This window comes from Erinaceus europaeus, chromosome 3, assembly GCF_950295315.1.
Source record: "Erinaceus europaeus chromosome 3, mEriEur2.1, whole genome shotgun sequence".
NCBI classification, from domain to species: domain Eukaryota; kingdom Metazoa; phylum Chordata; class Mammalia; order Eulipotyphla; family Erinaceidae; genus Erinaceus; species Erinaceus europaeus.
Window position 1 is genome coordinate 30,412,470 of NC_080164.1, and position 26,476 is coordinate 30,438,945.

General features: G+C 45.5%; 1 protein-coding gene and 1 long non-coding RNA gene across 7 annotated transcripts in view; one reads left to right on the forward strand and one right to left on the reverse strand.

The window, feature by feature from the left end:
• Window positions 1–279: 279 nt before the first annotated feature.
• LOC132537647 (uncharacterized) lies at window positions 280–4,933 on the reverse strand. The gene is made up of 2 exons (XR_009549107.1): window positions 4,876–4,933; window positions 280–769 (listed from the first exon to the last, which is right to left on the reverse strand). It is a non-coding gene; the product is annotated as an uncharacterized LOC132537647 (long non-coding RNA).
• Window positions 4,934–5,531: 598 nt separating this feature from the next.
• Window positions 5,532–26,476, forward strand: part of PPM1B (protein phosphatase, Mg2+/Mn2+ dependent 1B) — an 82,528-nt gene continuing 61,583 nt past the window's right edge. For 4 of the 6 annotated variants that reach the window (XM_060186966.1, XM_060186967.1, XM_060186962.1 and 1 more), the window contains exon 1: window positions 6,195–6,419. The gene's annotated coding sequence lies outside the window, so the exon portion shown is untranslated. Of the gene's footprint in view, window positions 5,878–6,193; window positions 6,420–6,960; window positions 7,279–26,476 lie in introns of those variants that run through there. The other 2 variants (XM_060186964.1, XM_060186963.1) reach the window with 2 other exon arrangements.

A 26,476-nucleotide genomic window follows, 5' to 3' on the forward strand; every position in this document is an offset into this window, starting at 1 on the left:
AGAATTTTATACAATGAACTTAGAGTGAGGGGGTATGGATAGTACTTTCAAATCACAACCCAAAACAAAGACAGTCGTACTGTTGTTTATGCTCCAGTTTGGATTGTGTGCTTTCACCTGTCTGGCAACAAAATATTCAAAGAAAGACACGAAGCGTACCAGGCTGGAAATACCCTGTTCTTCGACTAAAAATTGAGACAGAAAATAAACCTTACAGCAGACAAGTAACTTCTCAAGGATTCCTGATTAGGAATTTTCAGAGTGATTTTTTCACAGTAGTTTTTTTTTAAAAAATTATTTATTTATAAAATGGAAACACTGACAAGACCATAGGATGAGAAGGGTACAATACCCACCGCCAGAGCTCCATATCCCATCCCCTCCCGATAGCTTTCCTATTCTTTAACCCCATGGGATTATGAACCCAGGGTCACCATGGCGTGCAGAAGGTGGAAGGTCTGGCTTCTGTAATTGCTTCCCCGCTGAACATGGGCATTGACAGGTCAATCCCTACTCCCAGCCTCTCTCTCTCTCTTTCCCTAGTGGGGCAGGGTTCTGAGGAAGAGGAGCTCCAGGACACACTGGTGGGGTCATCTGTCCAGGGAAGTCTGATTGGCATCATGGTAGCATCTGGAACCTGGTGGCCAAACTTGTTTTGAAGCAGCCTCCTTGGAGAACTCAGACCATGTGTTGTCTCCGTGTCGCCATCTTCCAGGCAGGAGCCTCCAGAGTAATCTTACTATCCTGTGAATTCACGTTTTTCTTCTCCCTCCAATGGATATTTTAATAGTAACAGTGTCAACTGATGGCTAGGTTAAATTGCAATATCTCAGAACCTTTTTTGTTGGTAAGTAAGGGAAACTGGGAGTCATCTTTCCTGAAGAGAGTGACTTAAAACTGTTTCAACAATGGCCTTTCTCTTTTCTTTTTCTCTCTCTCTCTCTTTTTTTTTTTTTTGCCTCCAGGGTTATTGCTGGGGCTCAGTGCCTGCACTACAAATCCACTGCTCCTGGAGGCCATTTTCCCCATTTTGTTGCCCTTGTTGACTTTTTAAATTTTATTTATTTTTTTTTCATATCACACCAAAGTAAAAGACTCTGGGGTGGGTGGGTGGGGAGAATACAGGTCCATGAAGGATGATAAAGGACCTATTGGGGGTTGTATTGTTATATGGGAAACTGGGGAATGTTATGCATGTGCAAACTATTGTATTTACTGTTGAATGTAAAACATTAATTCCCCAATAAAGAAATAAAAAAATTTATTCTTTTTTTAACCTTGAAAAATTATATTTATTTGTTGGATAGAGACAGCCAGAAATTGAGAGGAAGGGGGAAGAGAGAGAGAGAAAGAGAGACAGAGAGACACCTGTAGCACTGCTTCACCACTTGTGAAGCTTTCCCCCTACAGGTGGGGACCGGGGGCTTGAACCTGGGTCAATGACAACAATAATAACAACAACAAGGGCAAAAAAAAATTTGGAAAAATGGCTTCTAGAAGCAGTGGATTTGTAGTGCAGGCACTGAGTCCCTGCAATAACTATGGAGGCAATAAATAAAGCTGTGGAAATCACACACACACACACACACACACACACACACACGACACAGCACCAAATGCCGTACTTAAAACTAGCTGATCCTCTTTATGAAACAAGAAATGAGTGGCCAGCAGAGATCTCACCTGAAATGTCATGTGGCCAGCCTGACTATAATGTTGGCTGAGTTTGTCAGAGTTGGCCTTTATTATGCTGAGCAATATTCCCTCTAGTGCATGTGTACTCAGGATTTTTTTTTTTTATCATAAATGGGTGTTGGATCTTGTCTAACAAACGCTGTTTGGGTTGCTATTGGTTTGAACATGTATGTTTTATCGTGTTTTTAAAAAAATATTTTATTTTATTTTTAAATAATTTATTTATTTATTCATGAGAGAGATAGGAGGAGAGAAAGAACCAGACATCCCTCTGGTACATGTGCTGCCGGGGACTGAACTTGGGACCTCATGGTTGAGAATCCAATGCTTTATCGACTACGCCACCTCCTGGACCACTTTATTTTATTTTTGAGAGAGATGCAGAGAGAAAGACACATAGATAAACACCAGAGCACTGCTCAGTTCTGGCGTATGGTGGTGGTGGTGGGGGATTGAACCTGGGACTTCAGAGCCTCAGGCATGAGAGTCTCTTTGCATAACCATTACATTATGCTTTCTACCCCCACCTTTTATCTCCTTTTTGTTGGTGTGGTATACAGTACTAACTGCTTTTGTATGTTGAGTCCTGTCTGCATCTTTGGATAACCCTACTTGTCTATGTGGATTGTTCTTTTGATGTCTTGCTGGACTTGATTTATCTATATTTTGTCATTTTTCTCTGACTTATCTCTGTGTCTCTCTGGGAACATTAGCCCTTTAATTACACTCCCTCGCCTCCTGCTGGGCTCTGCACAGTGTGAGTTAGATGACCTTCTGATGAACTTGAGGCAATGTATTTATTACCTGGGGCCTCAGGCAACTGGACCTAGGGGAATTTGGAAGTTGTAAAGTTGTAGACCCAGAAGTCTTGGGTGATGTGGCTTAGAGATAGCTGCATTTGCTGAGATCCTATGGAGTCTACAGACTTCTTGGCTCTGCCTTGTTTGTGTTCTTTCTCACTTACACTTGGATTGAGACTATAAACATCCATAAACGACGATGTGGCTGTCTATTGGGCTGCAGTGCCCTAGGAGGATCAAGTCTGCCTGTGTGTGGTTCTCATGGTGGTGCTGCAGCCCTGGGCACCTGCTAGATAGGCAGTTACTCCCACTCCACTAGACTCCACTCCAGTCACAGTCAAAAGACCTGGCACTCCCAGGGCCCTCGCAGGCATGGTGGGGCTCGAGTGCAGCTGCACGGCCTTCACACAGGCATGTCCTGAGAGGTGGCACTGCCACCCCAGTGGTAAGGTGGGTGTGCCGGCAGCCACTGGCCTCATTCTGGCGCCAGCTCCTGTCCTGGGAGAAAATGCCACCACACCCTCCAACTCTTGGTGTCATGTTCAGGTTTCTGTTGTTGTAGCAGAGCATGTCTCTAATGTGGCATGACTAAACACCAAATAAAAAGAAAGACTGAGGAGCCAGATAGCTCCCTGGGCATGTGCCTAGTAAGTCCTGAGCACGTGGGCACCTAAGGTATTGGTGTCTCTTGGTCTCTCTGAGAAAAGTTGTAATGCAGTAGTGACATGACACAGGCCTAAATAAATACATGGATAGAAATATAAATGATCACCGTAGAGCGGAGAGTAGATAGCATAATGGTTCTTCTTCTTCTACTTCTAGCGTTTGCCCTTCTTCCGTAGCCAGTCAACAGGTCAGGTTGAAAGCTGTCAGGAGCTGCTTGTTGCTGGCTTTGAAAGTGACTGGGATCCATGTGGATTCAGTCGGCTAGGAAGGATCGTCAGTTTCCCCAATGAATGGGTACTCACGGGATGCACCACGAGAAGGTCGATCCAATGCATCCAGCATAATGGTTATGCAAACAGACTCTCATGCCTGAGGCTCCAAAGTCCCAGGTTCAATCCCCCACACCACCACAAGCCAGAGCTGAACAGTGCTCTGGTTACAAAAAACAAAACAAAAACAAAAACAAAAAAACAAAAAAAAAAAAAAGAAAGAAAGAAAAGAAAATCACTGCAGTGGGGAGCTGGCCCAGCAGGTAGAGTACAGGAATTGCACATCTGTGGTTTCCATCTCCACCCTGGGACGCATGCACTGAAGTGGTGCCTGCTTTTCTTATAAAATAATTGAATAGTTACAAGGTTGGATGGTGGTACACCTGGTTGAGTGCACACATTAAAGTACATAAGGTCCCAGGTTCAAGACCCTGATCCCCACCTGCAGGGGATGCTTCACAAGTGGCAAAGCAGTTCTATAGGTGTCTCTCTCCTATCTCACCTTCCCTCTCAATTTCTGTTTCTATCCTAAATAAATAAAATAGTAAAAAAAAAATAAGTAAAGGGTGGTGGTAGATAACTTAATGGTTATGCGAAGACTTTCATGCCTGAGGCTCCAAAGTCCCAGGTTAAATCTCCCATGCACCACCATAAGCCAAAGCTGAGCAGTGCTCAGGTTAAAAAAAAATAGTTAAGACTTTTTTACTACATATTTTAAACAATATTGTAACATTCAAGTATCAGCCATTGAGGCAGAGGACAGGAGGCTGGCAGGAGTGGGAGTGATCCCACTGGTGCTAAGGGTAGTTGGTGTGTGTGTGTGAGTGAGGGGGGGGTTTCATGTATTCTCTCAATGAGGCTGACAAGAACTTTTAGGCAAATCTGTGGTGGTTTCAGGTAGGCCTTGGGAAGTGACCATGGCCATGAGAGAGAAGCCCAAGTCCCAGGCTGTGGCCCTCCAATCACAAGTCAGTCGTGACCCCATGCTCAGGCTTGAGAATGTGCTAGAACAGCTCCCAGAACTCAGGGCAGCATCTGAATACTGGCCACAGAGAGCTGGGTGTCAGGGTTGTGGAGCCAGGTCTGAGGCCACAGGGCACGGATTCAGCCCAGCCAGAGCACTCCAGACCCAGCCACAGGTCACAGGTGGGAAGACCTGAAGGTCCCAATGCCCCATCCCCACCTCCACTGCAGGTCCCAAGGGCAATGAAAGGACCTTCTTCCCTTCTTTTAAAGACTGGCGTGACAGTATGTGGCTCTCTGTGGCACTGTCAGTGGGCCTGTACTTTGGCTTCACCATGGCTGCAGGGGCCATAGGTCTGAAGATGTTTACTGTGGACACTGGTGTGTGCCAGGCTCTCCTTGAAAGCTGCCACAGAGAAGGGCCTGTCACCTCCCCCCATGTTCAGGACCCTTTCACCTCCCCCATGGATAATCCCTATTACCTCTCCCCATAGTCAGGTCCCTGTCACCTTCCTCCATGGACAGTTCCTGCTCCCCCCACCCCGCCCCAGTCCCATGCGCAGCTCCCACCACCCCTTTCCCCTGATAAACAACCATGTAATCTCCCCTACGGTCAGGTCCCTGTCACCTTCCCCCACGAATAGCCCCCGCCACCTCCTCCATGGTCAGTCCCTGTCACTTTCCCCCACGGATAGCCCCTGTCACCTCCTCCATGGTCAGTCACTGTCATCTCCCCCCTTGGTCTGGTCCCTGTACCACTCCCTATGGACAGCCCCTTTCACATGCCCACTTGCGACAAAACAGCTTTTTCGAGCCCGCCCAGATTGAGTGGACAGCACCCAGCCCCCAGGTCCGGGTCAGCACACACCAGTCTGGGCGGGACCTCCGCATATGCACACGCGCATAGAAAACCTGCCCCCACTCTGCCCTTCCGCCCGCAGCTGGGAAGATGCCTGCTCTGCCGATCTGATTGGCCAGCGATGAGCTCATCCTTAGGAACATCCGGGCTTTTCCGGAGAACACTATCCTCAACCCCACCTTGCGTGCGCTCTTGCGCATGCGTGTGGCCTGTACCGATGTCAAACCACCGCCTCTCTCGTCAGCGGTTGCTGCGCCTCAGACGGACGTCGCTTTCCTCCAATGAGAGCCTGTCAGCTCAATGGTAGCCAGTCGGAGCTGGCCGTCGCAGGCTGAGGCGGGATCATCCCACCCCATAACTGACGCCCTTGGCTCCTCCGGGCGCCCGTTTGACGCCAGGGTTAGAGGTCAGCAGCGAGGGGCTGTGTCCGCGCCGGACGGCAGGGTCCGCGCACACTCTGGGTGGGGCTGCCGCGGGGACGAGCCAATCGCTTTCCGGAACTTCCGCGCCACTTGCACGTTTATTTAAAAGGAGACGGTGTGACGGACTTGGAAATTTCTCCGTGACGGACACGGACTGCAAGCCAATGACGGAGCCTGCGGGCCTCTCTGTGGGCCAATAGGAGGCGAGTACCGCTGGGCGAGGCCGGAGAGGGGTGGGGCGAAGGTGGGCGTTGCATGATTGACAGCAGCGTTGGCCTATGAATGACGTGGGGGCGGGGCTGAGGGAGGGGTAGCTCTGGGGCGGGCGCGCTTGATGGACAGTTGCTCTGACCAACTGTAGGTAGCGCCTGCCGCCCAATGGGAGAGCAGGGAGGCGGAGGCGGGGTCTGGGGCGAGTGGACTGGAGGCCAGAGGCGCAGGGGCTGCGGGACTGGCAGGGCGTCGGCGACGGACAGACCACGTATCCAATTGGGAGCCGCGGCGGCCGCGCGCGCTCCAATGGAAGGCGGGGCGGGGCGGGCGCTGTGCTCGATGGCGGCGGGGCAGCCGGCGCTGTGAGCCGGGCGGCGGGCGGTCCGCGCTCCTGGGCCCGGCCGCTGGACGATGCCCCGGGACGCAGCGGCGGCCGAGCGCAGCGGAGCGCGGGGCCCGGAGGCGTAGGAGCGGCCGAGACCGGGCTGTGAGGCGTGCAGTGCGCGGTGGGGCCTCCACGTCCTGCGCGCAGGTGAGGCCCGGCCGGGGGAGGGGTGGGGCGCGGGGCGGGGGCGCCGGGCGTCTGTGTAGCCTGGGGAGGGCGCATCGGGCGGGACGGGGCGGGGAGGCCTTCCTGCCTCCCACAGCTTGCGCGGGGCGCCCTATGCCCTGCCCCCGGGGGGGGGGAACCCGGCCTCGCGCCACCCTTGAGGCGTTCCCCTCTCCGGGGGTGAACTAGCGCCCGACTGGGGAGGCCGCAGCCCCTTCACGGGCTGGCGGCGGGGAGGGACGGGCGCTGGCGGGGCCTCGGGGCGCGGGGTGACCCGTTCTACGCAGCGCCCCTCCCGCCTCGCCCGCGGCCACCTCCCCCGGGCCGCTCGGGCAGAGGTGCTGTGGGCTCGGCCCCTGGTATCCTGTCCTCCCGCGGTTCTGGGCCACCCCCACCGCCGGCCAGGGGTCTGTTCCCGGGAGCTGCCTGTGCCACCCCCGCCCCCCCCCCCCCCCCCGCTCTGAAGGGGCCGGCCGCGGGCTGAGGCCTGGCGGGGTGGTTCGGAGCTGCGGGGTCATTGCAGTGACATCAGCCCGAGTGTGAGGAGGACACCTGGCTCCCGATTAAGTGGTTCTCCCCCGAAGGTGATTTTCCTGTGATGCGCATCCTTAAAGGAGACTGTTGGATTCCAGCCTGACGCTGACCGTCTCCTGTCACTCCGGGACCTGTCACTCCGGGAAGCGTCCAGTGGCCCCAGAAGCCGCGCGCGTGGCCTAGGATGCGGGCCGGCCTGCGCAGCTCACTCTCACGGGCATCTCCGCGCCCGCCATGTGACTTGATTGCCTCTCACGACATTGTGTAGCCTAGAAAACAGTCGAGTAGTGTGACACCCTTCAGTGAGGTAAAAGTGAGCAAAATCACTTTCTTTATAAAGCCAAATGCGCGACATAGGCTTTTATGTGAAGTTTGCTTTTTACACTTGAAGGATTTGAGGCAAAAATTCATTAGGAATAGAAAATTGTACTATAGTAATGTTTAGCTCAAAGTATAAGATTAGTGGTAAGAGAATTTTGGGAAGTTCAGTTATTATTATTATTATTTGCATTTTCAGTAATTTTTCACATTGTATTTGATTTTTAAAATTTCCCTTGAACGAATTTCTGTTTGGGTTGAAGCTGAACACTGTTACTTATATTAGCAGTTTTAAAACCTGACTAATGTATTTTATGTGTCAGCAAGCTGTGGACTAAGAATACTAATTGATTTGGAATATGAGGTAAGATTCCTAGGACGTGGGGAAACTCTGGAAGTCCAGTCCAGATGGGCTTCCATCACACTGAGCAGTGGAGATAAAATGGGGGCAGATTTGGGAAATTATGTAGTTCCTGTTTATGAAAGTTTTTAAATGACAGTGCTTGTCAGCTTGTTCATCTAAGAGCAGGTGGAGAAGCAGGCACCTAGGCCTCCTGATCTGTTTCCCCTTTGCTTTGTTGCCTGCTTGTTTACATTAAAACATCAATTTAAATGAAAGAAACCTTTTGGTTTTCTAATTTGAGCATGCTAATATACCTGATTAGTCTTCTTCTTTTTTTTTCCTTTTTTAGGGAAATTTTCTTGAGGGGTTATTGGATTACAGTACAGTTGTTGACACATGGGTACAGTCTCTCATCTCCCTGTGATAAGTGTCTGCAAAACACCCTTGCCCCATTTAGGTTCATTGTGCATCAGGACTCCAAAGAACCCCCCCCAAAAAAAAAAAAAAAGATAGAAAATGTGATTTCTCCCCTGTCAAATCTATTTCTTCCTCCTCTCCCCCCATATAGCTCTTTTTTTTTTTTTTTTAAAAAGATTTTATTTATGTATTAATTAGAAAGATAGGAGAGAAAGAACCAGACATCACATCTCTCTGGTGCATGTGCTGCCGGGGATTGAACTCAGGACCTCATGCTTGAGATTCCAATGCTTTATCCACTGTGCCACCTCCCGGACCACCTAGCTCTCTTAAATTTTTTTTTTTTAATTATCTTTTATTTACTTATTGGATAGAGACAGCCAGAAATTAAGAGGGAAGGGGGAAGTAGTGAAGGGGGAGTGACAGAGAGACACCCGCAGCCCTGCTTCACCACTTGCAAAGCTTTCCCCCTGCAGGTGGGGACTGGGGGCTTGAACCTGGGTCCTTGTGCATTTTAACATGTGTGCTCAACCAGGTGCGCCACCACCAAACTCCCCCCCACCCCCATCTAGCTCTCTTTAGAGATGAGAAGGCCATTGTTTTCAGTATCATTTAGCAGTCTGGCAAACAAATGCCAGATGGTTCCTCATACATTTTAAAGTCTTTATTTAATTTTAGTTTTTTCATTTTTCTTTAACACTAATAACAGACATAAACTTCCAAGGTATGGTAAGTTATGACACAGGAGACCTTCAGGTATATTAATTTTACTGCGGCTTACTTGTGACTACAGTAAAAGATACTTACAGTATCTTTTTTTAAAAAATATTTATTCCCTTTTGTTGCCCTTGTAGTTATTGTTGTTATAGATATCATTGTTGGATAGGACAGAGAGAAATGGAGAGAGGAGAGGAAGACAGACACCTGCAGACCTGCTTCACTGCTTGTGAAGCGATTCCCCTGTAGGTCGGGAGCCCCGGGAGCTTGAACTGGTATTCTTATGCTGGTCCTTGTGCTTTGCGCCATGTGTGTTAACTTGCTGCACTACCACCCAGCTCCCTCTTTTTTTTTTTTTTTTTTTAATTATTTATTTATGAAGAAGATAGGTGAAGAGAAAGAATCAGACATGGGGCCAGGTGGTGGTATACCTGGTTAAGCGCACACATTACACTGCACAAGAGCCTGGATTCAAATCTCTGGTCCCCATCTACAGGGGGAAAGCTTCATGAGTGGTGAAGTAGGGTTGCAGGTGTCTCTCTGTCTCTCCTTCCCTCTCTATCTCCTCCCCTCTCTGTCTCTATCCAATAATAAACAGTTAAAAAAAAAAAGGAGCCAGACATTACTCTGGTACGTGTGCCACCAGGGATTGAACTTAGGATCTCATGCTTGAGAGGCCAGTGCTTAATCCACAGCACCACTTCCTGGACCACAGTATCTTACTTTAAAAAAAAAAAAAAATTGTTTTTGTCATTAGGATTTTCCCTGGGGCTGGGTGTCTGCACTGGTACTGGTGGCCTTTTTGTTTTTTGGTTTTTTTTGAACACAGGTAAATTGAGAGGAGATGGAAAGATAGGGGAGAGAGAAAAAGAGACCCTTGCCGACCTGATCATGAAGCTTTCCTTCTCCACTGCAGGTGGAAAGCAGTGGTCTTAAAACCAGGTCTTTGTGGGTGATAAAGTGTGGGCTCGACTGGGTGTGCCACTGCCCAGCCCCAGTATCTTAACTGTTTTTTATCATGGTGTACTATTTATTTTTTGTAATAGACTTGTTGGGCGGAAAAAGGTGAAAATAGTTGTAACCTGTGTGCTCAACCAGGTGTGCCACCACCCAGCCCCTGGGTGGAAATAGTTGATCAGGAGGGATACGGGCAGATTCTGGAGTGGATTGCGTTGGCCAGATTTATTAGAAAAGGAGAGAAGGCAAAAAATTGTTGAAAAGGGGAAGTGAGGGAACACACTCAGGAGTGTGTGCAGACTAGGCAGTTGTGTTTTTTTAAAAAACTTACTTTCATTGAGGTGGGGTGGTGGCACACCTGATTAAGCACACTTGTTACCATATGCAAGGACTTAGGCTCAAGTCTCTGGTCCTCACCTGCAAGAGCGAAGCTTCATGAGGGAGGTGGAAGTGTAACACAGGTGTCTTTCTCTCTCTCCCCTTCTCTCTTTCTCCTCCTTTCTGCCATCCTATTTCTGTTTGTAGGAAAAATAAATAAATAAATAAAAGGTCACCAGGAGCGGTGGAGTCACTGTGCAGGCACTCACTGCAGCAATAACACTGGTGGGGGCAAAGCTTTAATGAGGGAGAGGGAGAACCAGAACATTACTCAGCTGGCACATGCATTGTGGGGGTTGAACTCATGACTTCATGCTTGAGGGTTCAGTTGTGCCACTAGTGGGCAGACACTGGGGGACAGCAGGTAAGAGCACTTCCAACGGGCTATTCGTCTACCATCCCACCTTATAGACTTTTGAATATGAATCTTTCATGAGGGCCTGTCAGGATTTCAGGCTCAAGCATAAAAAGCCTCACAGTTAAGACAGATTTTATGGGGGGGGATCCGATCCTAGGTCCTGGGATGCGAGAGGTGAGTGAGTTTCCACAGGGCTATTTGCTTTCCCAACCTCCCTATGAGACTTTTTGTGTATAAGACACTCCTGCAGGCAGCGAAGGCCTCATACTGGAAAACCTCACTCATAAGATAGATTTCCTGGGGGAGATCTGATCCCAGATCCTGGGAGTCGAGAGGTGAGTTAGTGTGTGCTAACCTCAGCCACTAGTTGCAGTGTACTAACTTGTATATATGTGGACACACACCCAACAAGGGTTGTAACATTAAAAAAAAAATATTTATTTTCCCCTTTGTTGGCCTTGTTTTTTATTATTGTAGTTATTGTTGTTATTGATATCATCATTGTTAGATAGGACAGAGAGATGGCGAGAGGAGGGGAAGACTGGGAGAGAAAGATAGACATTTGCAGACCTGCCCGAGGCTTGAACTGGGATCCTTAAGCCGGTCCTTGCACTTTGTGCCACGTGTGATTAACCCGCTGCGCTACTGCCCGACCCTAGCCTGTAACATTTACAGGTTTGCAAAGAGCCTTATTTCCACCACTGCTAAAATGTTACAGGGTTGGTAATAGTTTAAGACTTTTATGACTTACATGTCGTTTAATACGTTGAACTATCAAGACCACCACTATTAAATTTAAATATATTTGTTTCTTGAAAATTAAAGATCTTGAATTTGACAAATAAGTTTTGAGTTATAAAATTTTGTCTTTCCTTTTTAGCCAAAGGAGATTTACTGAGCATGTTGTGATGTTTGGAGGAAAGACAGACTTTGGCAGCTTCTCTGTGTTAAGGAGCATGTCTCCATCTCAGGGTGGTACTTGCTGTGACCTCGACGGATAAGGAAACCATATTGCTATGCTTTGTGTCAGCATGGAGTGCCTTTCACTTCAAAACTAGAATGTGAAAAATCTTTCCCTACATTAAAAACATGAAAAATTGTCACATGTAACATTGTAAACAGAAAACAAGTGACTGAATTTCTTTGTTACATGCCCGAGAAGCAAGTTTTATAAAGGGCATATAACTTGTGATGTTCTGGAGAATTTCAGAGTACTTAAAAGCCTTTGAGTAAAATCACTGATTCTTAAATCTAATTGCATAGTATTTTCTTGACACAGTTATGTGCAAGTTCGCTTCTAACATTGAAAAGGGATAGTGAGTGAGTGTTCTCTGAGTAGGAGAATTAGGAGTGTCTGTATTACTCATAGTTGCTTAACCTATCTTGGCAAAGGGCTTTACTTTTCCTGTCTCTTGATTAAAACAGTCACCTCTGAGTTGGCAAACTGGTGATAATCTATTGAATGCAGGTGGCGCTTCCAGAGAGGAAAGAATTAACTCAAAACAACCCGGAATGAATGATAGGGGATGGAACTTGGCTTTCCTGCTGCTTTCACTTTGGGCTCCAAGTGCAGGGACAGCTGAAGAGTTCAGTGTGGCTTCAGAACAGTTTGTAGAGCCCCACCCCACTCTTCATCTCCGAGGGCTTTCGAATAAACAAGGCACCTGCCGGGACTGGAGAGTGGTCCAGATACAAGACCCTCCCGCACAGTTCTCAAGTCCAGCTGGCTGACACTTTCCCTCGGTTCATGTCACAGCTGCCCTCCCTCTGCTGTGACCTATGTTCTGAGTTGACAATTTAGTATGTCTGGTGTTTTCTACACTCTTCTTGGAAGCTGTGGTTAGAGCTTTACTACATTTAACAACAAAGAGTTTCTGTAATTGGACAAGAACCTGGAGTATGAAAGGAGCAAGTGGGAAGTGGGGCATGCTCTCCTCCCAAGGATGCAAAATGAGCCCAAGAGAGAAAAGAGAGCCATGGTGACACCTGAGGGTCTCTGGAGGCGAGGCACGACCTTGGGCAGAGGAGTTCTAGACAGGAGTCTGAGTGGAGCACATGAAGGACTCCTAGCAAGTCTGGTTTAAGTAAGATGGGACGAACCTGTGAAATAGCTGCTGTCACTCATGTGTCTCTTTTTCTATGTGAGTCGAGCTGGAAATACTGGTCTGTTATGGCTTCTGTTCTCTGGTTTGACGGGTCCATTGACTATAGCTGAGAAGCCAGTCTGCTTACAGTGCTCACAGCTGTCTGTGGGTCTGTCACTGCCACCCTCCCTTAACTCCACAGCGCTGGTGCCTTACTGAAAGTGTGCCCTTGTTTTACCTATCAAGCTGCATTTGAGATCTGAGGCTGGTGTTCAGTTTTGCATGTTTGTTCTGTAGCTTTATTGGTGATGATGCAGTTGGGTAAAGATACGTCTTCTCAAATTTTCACAAGCACTGCACACTTCAGATAATCATGAGCGATCCTTGATCTTTGTTTTTATTTTAATACATAGTGGTCTTCTTTTGCTTTCCTTTGTGACTCAGAGTCTCGTGATCTAGAGGCAGTGAATTGAAACTGATCTTTTTTTTTCTTTTAAAGCCAATCATCTGGTGCTTGCTTCTGTGTCCCAGTGTAAAAATGAACACTGGTTCAATTCATGACCTTAGAGACCTCATTTATAGTGCCCAGATAAGTCTTCAAATGACTCATTTTACATTTAATGCATTTTTGTAACTATCACTGTTATCAAATGTTAATATGCATGAAACTTGAACTTGTAAAACTTATTTAGTCCTGTAATTCAGATGAGGTTCTGAATTGTGTGGCATTTGACATCTGTGAGAGCCTATGTCTTAAGTTAAAGAACATAGCAGTTACTGGTTTTATTTATATCATTCAACAGCTTATTAATTTCTGTTAGAACTTTGGTAGTTGTACATCCTAAGTGTAAGAAAAATTATTTCTTCTCCTTTTTTTTTCTTTTCCCTTTTTGGTACTTGCTGGGCCTTCACTTCTCCAGGCTGACGGTTTTCAGATAGAAAAATAGACAAGAGGGAGAGAGGTGGAAAGAGAGACACCACAGCATTGAAGCTTCTCCCAGTGCTGTGGGGTTGGATTTGTATCGCCCCCCCCCCCCCATATAAGCTCTCTTGTTGGCCCTCTTCTGAGTATTTTGACTCAAAATGTGAAAACAATGATGTATAACTCTCTATGTAGTCATTTTCAGTTACATTCTTTTTTATTTTTAAATTTTTTTATTTTCCCTTTTGTTGCCCTTTTTTTGTTTTTTAAGATATTTTATTTACTTATGGGAAAGCAGGAGAGAGAGAAAGAACCAGGCATCACTCTGGTACATGTGCTGCCGGGGATTGAACTCAGGACATCATGCTTGAGGGTCTAATGCTTTATCCACTGCGCCACCTTCGGGACCACTGTTGCCCTTGTTTTTTATTGTTGTGGTTATTGTTGTTATTGATGCCATCGATGTTAGGACAGAGAGAAATGGAGAGAGATGGGGAAGCTGGGGAGAGAAAGATAGGCATCTGCAGACCTGCTTCACTGCAGTTGGGGAGCCAGAGGCTAGGACCGGGACCCTTAAGATGGTCCTTGCACGTCCCACTTCGCGCCACATGCGCTTAACCTGCTGCCCTACTGCTGGACTCTCACACACTCACTTTTCGCGTTCCTATTTTATCAGCTCTAAGGGAAGTGGAGGTTGGCAGATTATGGATGATTTGGATTGAATTATTGCTTTTCTGCTACATCTAACTGCCCAGCCTGTAACTTAGTAACAGGTTCATATTTTACTGAGGTTATTGTCCTCTGGGGCTTTTGGTTTGTGTTGCTTTTTTTGCTCTGTCTTTGTTTACTTGCTTTTTCTTTTTAAAGTGCAGGGTGTGACCAGATCTGAAAAAAGTCAATGAAAACAGTACATGGCTTATGGATGTTGATATTATAGAATATGTTAAAATAATGCACATGTTTTCAAACTTTAGAACCACCCTACAGAGTGGAATTCAGGGTGAGACATTTTTGGTTTTGCTTGAAAATGTGTCACATAGCCAAATTGTTAAGTTTAAGGCATACTTAATAAATACAAAAGAATAGTTACATAACTAGAGCTGACTAGAATAAATAACCCTGCATATATATTTTTTTTACTGGTTGGGATTTCTTTTTAAAGATTTTATTTATTTATTAATGAGAAACATAGGAGGAGAGAGAAAGAACCAAGCATCATCCTGGTACATGTGCTGCCAGGGATTGAAATCAGGCCCTCATGCTCGAAAGTCTGATGTCATATCAACTGTGCCACCTCCCAGACCACTTTTTTTTTTTTAAATAAATCTTATATATACATTTATTTTAGTGAGAGACAGACCAGAGTGCTTTGCTCTGTTGGATTTGGGATTGAACCTGGGACTTCTTGAGCCTCAGGCATGAAATCTTTTTTTTTTTTTAATTTATTTCTTATTGGGGAATTAATGTTTTACATTCAACAGTAAATACAATAGTTTGTACATGGATAACATTCCCCAGTTTCCCATTTAACAATACAGCCCCTACTAGGTCCTCTGTCATCCTTCTTGGGTCTGTATTCTCCCCACCCACCCACCCCAGAGTCTTTTACTTTGGTGCGATACGCCAATTCCATTTCAGGTTCTACTTGTGTTTTCGTTTCTGATCTTGTTTTTCAACTTCTGCCTGAGCTGGACCACTTTTTTTTTAAAAAAAATTATTTATTCATGAGAAAGGAGAGAAAGAACCAGACATCACTCTGGTACATATGCTGTCGGGGATTGAACTCAGGACCTCATGGTTGAAAATCCAGTGCTTTATCCACTGCACCACTTCCCGGACCATGACCCTGCATTTCTTTTTTTTTAACATTTATTTATTTTCCCTTTTGTTGCCCTTGTTTTTCATTGTTTTTGTAGTTATCGTTGTTATTGATGTCATTGTTAGATAGGACAGAGAAATGGAGAGAGGAGTGGAAGAGAAAGACACCTGCAGACCTTCTTCACCGCCTGTGAAGCGACTCCCCTGCAGGTGGGGAGCCGGGAGCTCGAACCGGGATCCTTCTAGTCCTTGCGCTTTGCGCTATGTGCGCTTAACCCGACGTGCCACTGCCTGGCTCCCGACCCTGCATTTTAAAGAGGGCTAAACCACCCTTCATAGATTTAATCTATGAAGATAAAGGTGATATTTAGTTGGTTGTCAGATATTTTGGCTATAAGAGTTTGGATATGCTAAGTAGCAGTAACTCCAGGGGTGTACTTGAGAGATGGTCAGAGGGGTTATTGGCCAAATGGTGATGACATTAAGAGTGTATGTTTTCATAATTGGAGAGTAATGTCTTGGTGATAAACTTTTTGGTTACAAATGAAAACTATCCATAGACTTATGTGAAAATTACTGTTTCATTAATGTCTGTGTGACAGCTTCTCAAGAATTAGGTGCATAATTCTGATTTTTTGCTACTCTGCCTTTCTTTAGGATTGGTAGAAATTGAGAAGGAAGGAAGAAATGAGGGAGGGGGAAGACACCAGCAGCTCTGCTTCACTGCTCCTGAGGCTTCCTCTGTAGGTGGGGACTGGGGTTGTGAACCTGAGTAGCATGTGCACTCTAGCAGGTGCACCATTGCCCAGCCTCAACTGTTTTGCTTTTCACAGATGCTGTAGGAAGCCCAGCACTGTCTGCTTGTCTGTTGAGTGAGAGGCCTGTGTTCTTGGAGTGAAGGTGTCTGTCAGAGCTCTGGGAGCAGGCTGTGATGGTATGCAGGGCCTGAATTCAGGAGACTTGGTGTGAGACCCTCCTCCCCAATAAGTATGGGATTTTAACCCAAGCTTCTTAATGTTTCTAGACCTCAACTTCCTCATTTTCATTGGGGGTGACAATAGAGTTTATAAAAGTGTGGCGTTGAGATAATTTTGTGGGACTGAGGAGATAGTACAATGGCTTTGCAAAAGGATTTTCATGCCTGAGGCTCTGGGGGTCCCCAGCATCACCATCAGCCAGAGCGGAGCATGCCTGCTGTCTCTGTCTGTGTGTATGTGTGGTTATATGTATCTTTTTTTTTTTTTTTTTTGCCTCCAGGGTTATTGCTGGGACTTGGTGTGTGCACTACGAATCCATTGCTCCTGGTGACTTTTTCTTTGTTTTGTTTTTTTTCTTCTTCATTTTATTGGATAGAACAGAGAGAAATGAAGAGGAGCGGGGGGAGAGAAAAATAGACATCTGCAGACCTGCTTCACCACTTGTGAAGTGACCCCCCTGCGTGTGGGGAGTCGGGAGCTTGAACTGCGACCTTTACACTGGTCCTTGTGCTTTGTACTATGTGTGCTTAACCTGGTGTGCCACCGCCTGGCCCCTGTAGCATCTTAAATAAATACATAAATTTAAAAAAGAGGCTATTTTGTGAATCTGGACGTAGAACATGGCTCATCCTACTCTGTCATGTGAGCAGCTTTTTGCTGTTGCTACAGAATTGAGACTGCTCTGAAGTCCTGTCCTCCGAGACAAGAGACTTGTTGATGTTCCCTCTGAATCTTTCGCTTTTCACAGCATTGTCGCTGGGTCTTGGTGCTTGTATGGTTCACCATCGACAGTAGCCTTTCTTTGTTTTCTTTTTCTTTCCTGGAGGGAGGGAAAGGAGAGACACCATAAGCACTGCTTCACTACTGGTGAAGCCTGTCCTCTGCTGGTGGGGACCAAGGTCTTGAACCTGAGTCCTCACACATAGTATAATGTGTGTGCTTAGACTTAATCTTATTTTACTATTATTATTTTAAATTTATTTATTCCCTTTTGTTGCCATTGTTGTTTTATTGTTGTAGTTATTATTGTTGTCATTGTTGGATAGGACAGAGAGAAGTGGAAAGAGAGGGAGAGAAAGATAGACACCTGCAGACCTGCTTCACCGCCTGTGAAGCGACTCCCCTGCAGGTAGCTTGAACCAGGATCCTTATGCCGGTCCTTGCACTTCACGCCACATGTGCTTAACCTACTACCACCTGACTCCCTTTTTAAAATTATTATTATCTTTATTATTTATTGGGTAGAGACACAGAAATTTAGAGGGAAGGGGGAAATAGGGAGAGAGACAGAGACACCTGCAGCCCTGCTTCAACACTCATGAAGCTATCCCCTTGCAGGTGGGGACTAGGGGCTCGAACCTGGGTCCTTGTGCACTGTAACTTGTGTGCTCAACCAGGTGCACCACCACCTGGTCCCCAGACTTAACCTTTTTTTTTCTTTTTCAGACTTAGTCTTTAAAAAAAATTAAAAAATTTTTTTTCCAATAGTTTCTTTTTTTTTTTCTTCCTGTATTTTGTTGGATAGGGCAGAGATAAATTGAGAGGGGGAGGTAGACAGAGAGGGGGGAGAGAGAGAGAGAGAGAGGGAGAGGGAGAGGGAAAGGGAAAGAGAGGGGCAGACCTATAGATCTACTTTACCACTGGTGAAGCTTTCCCCCCTAAGGTGGGAAGTGGGGGCTCAGAGCCAAGTACTTACACATGGTAATGAGTGCATTTGACCCTGCGTGCTGGTGCATGATTCCCTTATTAAATATATTTTTTATTGCCACCAGTGTTATCTTTGGGGCTTGGTCCCTGCATGACAAATACATTGCTTTTGGTGGCCATTTTTTTAAAATTTTACTTGGGGAGTCGGGCTGTAGCGCAACGGGTTAAGCGCAGGTGGCGCAAAGCACAAGGACCGGCAGAAGGATCCCGGTTCGAGCCCCAGCTCCCCACCTGCAGGGGAGTCACTTCACAGGCGGTGAAGCAGGTCTGCAGGTGTCTGTCTTTCTCTCCTCCTCTCTGTCCTCCTCTCTCCATTTCTCTCTGTCCTATCCAACAACGACGACAACAACAATAATAACTACAACAATAAAAAAACAAGGGCAACAAAAGGGAATAAATAAAGTAAAATTAAAAAAAAATTAAAAAAGAAATTTATTTGATAGGACAGAGAAATTGAGGTGGGAGGCTAGAGAAAGGAAGTGAGACACCTTGCTGTACTTGCTTCACCACTTGTAAAACTTCCTCCGTAGTTAGGGAACAGAGGTTCGAACCTGGCTCCTTGTGTTGGGGTAACGTGTGCTTTAGCTGGTTAATCCACCACCTGCCTTCCTATATTTAATATTAAAATTTTTTTTTTTTTGCTTTTATTAACTTTTTTATTTTTCTTATATTTGATAGGACAGAGAGAAGGACACCTACAGAATTGCTTCACTGCTGGTGAAACTTGCCCTCTTTACATGAAGAGTGGGAGTTCAAACCTGTGTCCTTGCATGTGGTAAAATGTGCATTCAACCAAGTGTCCCACCACCTAGTCCTCTTGTTTTTGTTTTGTCACCAGCCTTCTCTGCTCCAGCCAACTTTTAAGTAGCCTTAATCGTTGATGTCACATTTTTACCTGCAGTAAAGCAGAGCGTTAGACCATGCACTATCTTGAAGTTCTTTTGACTTTTGTTTAAACAGTTCTGAGTTTTGTGCCTCTTCCCCCCCCCCCCCTTCTTCTCTCAGAGCTCATTTCTGGCTTATGGTGATGCTAGAGAATCACCCTGGGACTTTGGAACCTCAGCCATGGGGGTCTTTGCAAAGCCATTATGCTGTTTCACCTACTAAAATCAAGAGTTCTTGGGCAGGAGTAGTTATCATAACATTTATGCAAAGAGACTCTCATGCCTGAGCTTCCGTAGTCCCAGGTTCAATCCCTAGTACCACCCTATGCCAGAGCTGATCAGTGCTCTGGGGTCGGGCCTGTGCAGCGGGTTAAATCGCAGGTGGCACAAAGCGCAAGGACCAGCTTAAGGATCCTGTTTTGAGCCTCCGACTCCCCACCTGCAGGGGGGTCACTTCTCAAGTGGTGAAGCAGATCTGCGGGTGTCTTTCTCTCCCCCTCTCTGTCTTCCCCTCCTCTCTCAATGACATCAATAACAGCAATAATAATAACCACAACAACGATAAAACGAGGGCAACAAAAGGGAAAAAAGTAGCCTCCAGGAGCAGTGGATTCCTGGTGCAGGCATCAAGCCCCAGCAACCCTGTAGGCAAAAACAAAATAAAATAAATCAAATCAAGAATTCTGTTCTATAGAATAAACTGCATAAGAGCAAGGGCCTTGCTACTTTTCTGTGTTGATTTATGTAGTACTAATACTGTATTTTAAGTATTTGCTAGAATAACGTCTACAGAAACAGTATCTGTTAGGGAGAGGAGAGGTTTGTGTTCCTTTTTTAAGGACTTGATGCAGTGGAAGTATAAACAGTTTCCTCCTCCTCCTCTTCGTCCTTTTTTTTGTTTCCAGGCACTATGAATCCACAGTTCCTGGCAGTCAGTTTTCATTTTTGTTTGGTAGGATATAGAGAGGAAGGGAAGATAGGGAGAAAAAGATAACCACTTGCAGACCTGCTTCATGGTGTGTGAAGCAGCACCCCCCCCCCCCCCGCAGTTGGGGAGCTGGAGGCTTGAACTGGGATCCTTGCGCAGGTCCTTGTGCTTAGAACTATATGTGCTTGACCTGGTTTGCCACTGCCCAGCCCCCAGCTTCCTCTTCATTTTAATTTAGTAAATATTGCCTGCAACCACTAGGCACTTTGGAGAATAGAAATCATCAGACTCTGCCATCTGGGAAATGAAGAAGGGAATAAAGCACATACATGAAAAAAATTTTATTGCCACCGGGGTTATTGCTGGGGCTCAGTGCAAGCACTACAAATTCATCACTCCCCATGACCTCCCCACCCCCACCCCCAACTAGATTGTTGGAACAGTCATGGCTTTTTTTTTTTTTTTTAATTTCTTTATTGGGGAATTAATGTTTTACATTCAACAGTAAATACAATATTTTGTATATGCATAACATTCCCCAGTTTCCCATATAACAATATAACCCCCACTAGGTCCTCTGTCATCCTTCATGGACCTGTATTCTCCCTACCTACCCACCCCAGAGTCTTTTACTTTGGTGCAATACGCCAATTCCATTTCAGGTTCTAATTGTTTTTTTTCTTTTTTTTTTCTGATCTTGTTTTCCAACTTCTGCCTGAGAGTGAGATCATCCCATACTCATCCTTCTATTTCTGACTTATTTCACTTAACATGAATTTTTCTTTTTTTAAAAATTTATTTCTTCAAGGTCCATCCAAGATCGGCTGAAAACGGTGAAGTCACCATTTTTTACAGCTGAGTAGTATTCCATTGTGTATATATACCACAACTTGCTCAGCCACTCATCTGTGGTTGGACACCTGGGTTGCTTTCAGGTTTTGGCTATTACAAATTGTGCTGCTAAGAACATATGTGTCCACAGATCTTTTTGGATGGATGTGTTGGGTTCCTTAGGATATATCCCCAGGAGAGGAATGGCAGGATCATAGGGTAGGTCCATTTCTAGCCTTCGTTTTTTTTTTTTTTTTTAATTTCTTTATTGGGGAATTAATGTTTTACATTCAACAGTAAATACAATAGTTTGTACATGCATAACATTCCCCAGATTCCCATTTAACAATACAACCCCCACTATGTCATTCATCATCCTTCATGGACCTGTATTCTCCCCACCCACCCACCCTAGAGTCTTTTTTTTTTTTATTTTTTATTTTTTTAATTTTTTTTTTATTTAAGAAAGGATTAATTAACAAAACCATAGGGTAGGAGGGGTACAACTCCACACAATTCCCACCGCCCAATCTCCATATCCCACCCCCTCCCCAGTAGCTTTCCCATTCTCTATCCCTCTGGGAGCATGGACCCAGGGTCATTGAGGGTTGCAGAAGGTAGAAGGTCTGGCTTCTGTAATTGCTTCCCCGCTGAACATGGGCGTTGACTGGTCGGTCCATACTCCCATTCTGCCTCTCTCTTTCCCTAGTAGGGTGGGTCTCTGGGGAAGCTGAGCTCCAGGACACATTGGTGGGGTCTTCAATCCAGGGAAGCCTGGCTAGCATCCTGATGGCATCTGGAACCTGGTGACTGAAAAGAGAGTTAACATACAAAGCCAAACAAATTGTTGAGCAATCATGAACCCAAAGCTTGGAATAGTGGAGAGGAAGTGTTAGGGAGGGTACTCACTGCTAACTCTAGTGTACTTCTGCTTTCTTACTTTGGTGCCATACTCCAAACTCAGTTTCTGCTTTGCGTTTTTACTTCTTTTTTTTTTTTTTTTACATGCATAACATTCCCCAGATTCCCATTTAACAATACAACCCCCACTATTTCATTCATCATTTTTCATGGACCTGTATTCTCCCCACCCACCCACCCACCCCCGAGTCTTTTACTTTGGTGTAATACTCCGATTCCAATTCCATTTCAGGTTCGACTTGTGTTTTCTTTTCTGATCTTGTTTTTCAACTTCTGCCTGAGAGTGAGATCATCCCATACTCATCCTTCTGTTTCTGACTTATTTTACTTAACATGAATTTTTCAAGGTCCATCCAAGATTGGCTGAAAACGGTGAAGTCACCATTTTTTACAGCTGAGTAGTATTCCATTGTGTATATATACCACAACTTGCTCAGCCACTCATCTGTGGTTGGACACCTGGGTTGCTTCCAGGTTTTGGCTATTACAAATTGTGCTGCTAAGAACATATGTGTCCACAGATCTTTTTGGATGGATGTGTTGGGTTCCTTAGGATATATCCCCAGGAGAGGAATTGCAGGGTCATAGGGTAGGTCCATTTCTAGCCTTCTGAGAGTTCTCCAGACTGTTCTCCACAGAGGTTGGACCAATTGACATTCCCACCAGCAGTGTAGGAGGGTTCCTTTAACCCCACACCCTGTCCAGCATTTGCTGCTGTTACCTTTTCTGATGTATGACATTCTCACAGGAGTGAAGTGGTATCTCGTTGTCTTTATTTGCATTTCTCTGACAGTCAGAGACTTAGAGCATTTTTTCATGTGTTTCTCGACCTTTTGGATCTCTTCTGTGGTGAATATTCTGTCCATGTCCTCTCCCCATTTTTGGATGGAGTTATTTGTTGACTTGTTATTGAGTTTAGCAAGCTCTTTATATATGTTGGTTATTAAACTCTTGTCTGATGTATGGCATGTAAAGATCTTCTCCCATTCTGTGAGGGGTCTCTTGGTTTGGGTGGTGGTTTCTTTATCTGTGCAGAAGCTTTTTAATTTGATGTAGTCCCATAGGTTTATACTTGCCTTAGTCTTCTTTGTAATTGGATTTGTTTCTTTGAAGATGTCTTTGAAATTTATCCGCAGAAAGTTCTGCCAATATTTCTTCTAAGTATGTGATAGTTTGTGGTCTAACATCCAAGTCCTTGATCTACTTGGAATTTACTTTTGTATTTGGTGAAATACAGTGGTTCAGTTTCATTCTTCTGCATGTTTCAAGCCATTTTGTCCAATACCATTTGTTGAAGAGACTCTGCTTTCCCCATTTAATAGTCTGGGTCCCTTTGTCAAAGATTAGATGTCCATAGGTGTGGGGGTCATTTTTTTTTTTTTTTTTTTTTGCCTCCAGGGTTATACTGGGGCTTGGTGCCTATACCACAAATCCATTGCTCCTGGTGACTATCTTTTCTTTTCTTTTTTTTGGGTAGAACAGAGAGAAATTGAGATGAGCAGAGGGCTGAGAAGGGGAGAGAAAGATAGACACCTGTATACTTGGTTCACTGCTTATGATGTGACCCCACTGTAGGTGGGGAGCCAGTGGCTCGAACCGGGATCCTATATGCCAGTCCTTGTACTTTGTGCTATGTGCACTTAACCTGGTACACTACCACTCAGTCCCCTCATGGCATGTTTTTTTCTCTTTTCTTTTAAAGTCAGGTCTAAAACCACATTTTTTAAAAAATATATTTTTATTTATTTATTATTGGATAGAGATAGAAATTGAGAGGAGTTGAGGAGATAGAGGAAGACAGAGAGATACCTGCAGCCCTACTTCACCACTTGTGAAGCTTTCCCCCTACAGGCGGGGACCAGGGGCTTGAAACTGGGACCTTGTGCACTGTAATGTGTGTGCTTAACCAGATGTGCCACCACTTGGCCCCCTTCATGGCATATTTTTCTATGCAAAAAACTCGTCATGACTTTTCTGACAGCCCAATATTTTATTTGATAGGACAGAGAAATTGAGTGGGGAGAGGGAGATAGAGAAGAAGAAAGACACCTGCAGACCTGCTTCATTGCTTATGAAGTGTTCTCCCTGTACATGGGAAGTGGGGGCTTGAACCTGGGTCTTTGCTTTTGGTAATACATGTGCTCAACTTGGAGCACAGTCATCTGGCCTCCACATATATGGAAATTTAATGATCTTAGATGAAAAGTGAAAATGCTGTGAAGGAATTACTGGTATGCTTTGAGTATTGGGAATCTTTGTAAAATGTATAAAAATCAAATGGTGGGTGGTGTATTTTAGAATATGTGGGGGCATGAATTGGCAGAGTCCCCAGTGCGGGAAACCATGGAAACAGAGTTTCCCAGAGGGGAGGGAAGGCTGTTGAGGTGACGAGGAGGGCTCTGGTGCTTGGACAGGTGTGGGGTGGCTCCTGGCTGGGTTTCTGTATTTGATGCCAGGTGGGTATGGATGGTTATGGCCAGCTGGCTTCAGGGAGGTCAGGCTGTGGTGATCTGCAGGGTGGGGGAAATAGCTAGGTGGTGGTGAAGCCAAGAGTCAAGGGTGCTCTGGTGTGGGTGGGGCTAGGGCAGTGCTGAAAGGAAGGTTTGGTAGAGGTGACACGGTGTGAGGTGCACAGTCATGTGTCTAGTAGAGTTGACTTTTTCTAGCTCCTCACTGAAAGAAGGCTTACAACTGCCTAGTTTGGTGAGAGCCAGTGTGGGCAGAGTTCGGATTGTGTTCTGCTGGCTGAGGTGTGTAAGAGATTGAGCCTGACAGACAGCTGCGAAGTTAGTGGGAGTAGTGAGAGCTGAAGCAGTGGGGTCAGATCAGAGGGCCCATGTTGCGGGTCTCGTTCCATCTTGAATTTGAGAGGCTGAAAAAAGAATGAGTGGGAATGATTGTATTTTGAAAGCAAAAGTGTGAGGAGTTTCTTTTTACTTCTAGTTGTTGCTGGAGTTTCACTGTTCCATGCCACCTTTTTCAGATAGGAAGATAGAGATGAGAGAGAAAGAGACACTATAACGCCAATGCTTCCCCCAGTGCCATGGTGGACTGGCGGGGGCTTAAACCAGGTCATGAGCATGGCAGAGCAGACACTCCCATGTGGCTATCTTGTTCACCCAAGTGTAAGGAGTTTCAAGAAGTGATGTATGGAGTGCCACAAAGCATTTCATCTGAAGAAACCCTCATCTGGTCCCTGTCTGTCACCATGTACTTAATTCTATCAAGCCTAAATTGCCCATGGTATTTGAGATGTTTCTTAGGAATATTAGTGACTTTTGTGCTGGTGTGACTGTATGTCGTATGATTAGTTGATCTGCTGTGACTGACCTCCAGACAGAGTAGATGCCCTTGTGGGTGTTGGCCTGAGAGTCCAGTAGAGGGTTGTTCCGGCCCTGGCATGATGGATAGTCGAATCTGTTAAGTATTTTCCTCTGAAAAACCTCACAGAACCACTGCTCTCTGACTTTTTCCTTTATTTGTATCTTTGTTGCCTGAAGCTACATTTTGGAAGGAGCAGGGGACCGAGAACAACTAGATGTAGTTCATGAACCTGGAGCTTTGTTGTGTACTAATTAAAAAACTATTGAGATTGGGAGAAGCCACTAATCTAGGACTCCTTTGCTGAAAGTTTGAAGGTGGTTTTTGTTAATGTATTTGAAATTGGACTTGCAGTAAAGTGATCAAACATAAAATCCTGATAGAATCCAGGGTGGCCTTATTTCTTCTTCAGGTAGTCAGATATGGATAAGACATGAGCTTCTGATTTCTGCACTAGTGTACTATATGATCAAGGGCAGCTTCGTTTTCTCTTGTCACGGGCTTATGCTGGTGCAATGTTCTTCATACAGGTCTGTGCCTTGGTTCTGTCTTCTTTGAAGTCAATTAAGCCTGAAGGTTTTACGAAGTGAGGATTGTGGGGATAAAAAGAACAGGTCAATGGGGGATGCTCATGGATGGGTCTCAGACATGCAGAGCAAGCAGCAGGCACAGAGGAGTGCATCCTGGAGGTCGCACCCATAGAGCTCTGGGGAAGAGCGCCCCAGCAGTGGTCACTAGGCCAGAGGCTGGCTGCAGGGGCAGGAAGGAAGTGTTTGCGTGATGGAAATGTGTCTTTGTGGTGATGATGCGGTAAGGCACTTGTCAGTAATCATCAAACTCTGCATGAATAGGGGCACTTTATTACTTGGAATAGCCTTTGGATTCAAGCTTATTTCTTGCTAAGCCCAACCTTCCTCCCCTCTTAATGTTAAAATAAAAGAACTTAGGAAAAGCGATAATTTGGAAGAGAGGAATGAGTTGGTGTTTTTGCAGATACTGTTCGGATGACCCATTGGTGTCCAGTGGACCTCTCATTAAAGACCAGCCCTGTTGGCTCTGGCTGGCAGGCTCAGTGCCTATGTGCTGGCTGGAGCAGATCAGACCTTGTGAGGCTTTTCCCCTCAGGAGGCCCATTTCTTTTTTGTCCCTCATCTTATCGAGGTAAGATTAGTTTATAAGACAACATTTTAGAGGTAGTTTCATTTTCTTTTTCTTTTTACTAAAGCACTGCTCAGCTCTGGCTGATAGTGATAACGGGATTGAACCTGGGACCTAGAAGCCTCAGGCATGAGTCTGCCTAACCATTATACTCTCTCCCCCAACCCTCTTCAAATATGTCACCAAACCCACCTCCAAATACTAGTATCTACCCCCCCCCCCAACCTTTAACTCCCTCCAGCCTCCCTCTGGAAGCTCAGTTCTTCATCAAAATTCAGTAATGGGTTTGGTTTTGGTTTTGTCTGTTGCTTTACTTTCTTTCTAAATCCCACATCTGAGTAAGATCATCTGATATTTATCCTTCTCCTCTGACCCCCCCCACACACTTAGCATGACCCATCCCATTTATATCCACATTGTCACAAGAGGCAAGAGTTCATCTTTTCTTCCAGCTGAGTGGTACTCT